Raw genomic sequence first — 2,476 nt, forward strand, 5'->3', positions numbered from 1 at the left:
GGTTCACAATCAACTTTTAAGGCCCATTTTCAAATAGGAAATACTCAGTGGAAATCCTTGAAATTAACAAAACAAAATGTTTTGTTACAATGCCCAAAAATGTCATGGGTATGTGAAGTATATCCAGAGTTCCATCTTCCCCTCTTCATTCATTCCTCTATCCATCCATCCATCTATTCACCCATTCATTCATTCATTCGTTCATTCATTCATTTTAGTCTAATTCAGGATTTTATTCACTGTATCTGGGTTCAGAGAATGGTGTGGAAGGAGCAGGCTTCACTCAGTCTCTTATTCATTTTTTAGAGTGCACGCTAAGCCAAACTTATAACTGATAAGAAAGAAGGAAATAGGCCGCACTTTGCATACAAAAGTGTTTATTGCACAGACGTGTTAAAGTCCAATAAACACTTTTGTATCCAAATTGTAGCTGGGGTCCCATCCAATGTTTTAAGTCACATTTTCAAATAGGAAATCCTTGGAATTAACAAAAAATGTCTTTGGTTAAATAAATTCATTGGAGAGGGTGGAGGCATTGAGCCTACATATAAAATATAATGTACAGATGATGAAAATGTTTTTTTTCCCACATTTATTTCAATGTTACTTTTCCTTTTACATTTCTGCTAAAGTTGCCCTTACAACCTTATATTAAGCATGCATACTAGTATTTTCTTCAGGCAATTTAAAAAAAATACACTTACAATATGTGTCTAGCACTCTACAGCTGAAGCAGTGTGACTGAAGGATACCAAGGATACTCTCAGCTGCTGCAGCAGGGGAGTATCCTCAAAATGTGCTGCCATGGCTCCTTATTTCAGAAACAAACTATATCAAATGTTACTGGAGCGAAGACAAATGGGTGGTAGGATGTTTTTTATCGCAGCTGCTGTAGAGTGTAATAATATCTCCGTTTCAGCTGTTTTTTTTTGTGGTTCCCATCCGCCCGTGCCCAACCCAGTCAGGAGAAACAGATCCTTGAGTTGGGGATGCTGACGGCCTTGGCGGCGAGTGGGGGACGGAGGGGCAGAGAAGACGCCTAAGGGCACCACATTTATATGATGGTTAATTGCAATGTCATGTAATAAGTTAAGTGTCTCGTGCTTGAACTAAAGCTATTGTGTTTGGGAGCATTAGGCTGAGATGACCCTCCAATGTTTGCATTAAGTATTTTGTGGCTGATTTTAACTTAAAATAGATTTTGCTTAGTTATTAAATTTGCTTTAGGCCTAGTTGGACTTTAGACTTTATTTTGGACTTGTCATTTAAGTTACATGTAGCTTCCAACCAACCAATCCGTTCTGACAGCATTCTACAGATGTTTCATTGAATCCATAATTGTCCACAACACAGTAACCCAGTAAATCTGTCCTGATACAGCTTTTCCTGGCTTTGAATTGACTGGCAGGGCCTTTCATATTCAGATTGTCATCAACATTGTTCATGTTATAAACAAGGCATAATTTTTGTTTGGATAAGCCATTCGTGAAGAAATTATATTACTGGAACTTGTGTGAGTTACATGATGAAATAATTGACCAATTGGGCTGCTCAGACCTGTTAGGGAAATACAAATATTCTCAGAGTGCCTCCACACCCTTGATTTTCCTACAATAATCACATAAATGTATAGGCCTATCCAATAGTGAACTCATTCAGTGCTTGCAAAACCATTGGGAAGGTGAGGAATATAGCAATTATGTGGTTCTGAGGATCTTACAAGAAAACTATTTACAGTATGTCTACCTAAACGCATATTAACTTACACACACAGTAACTTTAAAGTTAATGTGTGATATTATAGTTTATCCTGTTCACTGTATAGCCATGGGCCCAATGTAATCACCTCACAATCACAGTATTTACTGAGGCAAATCAGATATGTTGAGGATTAATTGAAAATCATGCATTCCTGTTCTATAAATCTTCGAAATGTCCACATTTCCACTAGGTAGGTTTAATGTTTTGAATTCATCTCGCTTGAACCACATCCATACTGCATATTGCTCTCTCAACAGGTGCACACAAGTATTACAGTTGTTCCTCTCACTTACATGTTTCCAAGATGCTAGTTCTTTCTTTCATAATTACTTTGAGAAGGTTTTGTGTCCATACACTTGCAGGGTATTTTTAAAAGAAAATGTAGTTTCTTCCTATGATCTAATGACAGATTTACATTCGTGGGATTCTCTACAGGAACATGTGCTCGATTCTAACGGACCCCGGGCAGCGTATTCAGAGGAAACAACAGTTGTGTTGATTGTGCGTAAAGGAGTCACGAATACTTTCTGGCCACACTTATCTCTGAGTGTTTCCTTGTCTTATTGATAACCTCTTTCCCTCCTGACTGCTGTTTATCATACAGCCTACAGTTACGAGTTGGTAATTGAAAGGCTGCGCCCTAGTTTGTATCCAATCAGAGCGTATCTGCCACAGAGTGGATCAAGCAGCAATGCGTAAACAAGCGCTAGTGCCT

This window comes from Alosa sapidissima, chromosome 24 (assembly GCF_018492685.1).
Source record: "Alosa sapidissima isolate fAloSap1 chromosome 24, fAloSap1.pri, whole genome shotgun sequence".
Lineage (NCBI taxonomy): Eukaryota > Metazoa > Chordata > Actinopteri > Clupeiformes > Clupeidae > Alosa > Alosa sapidissima.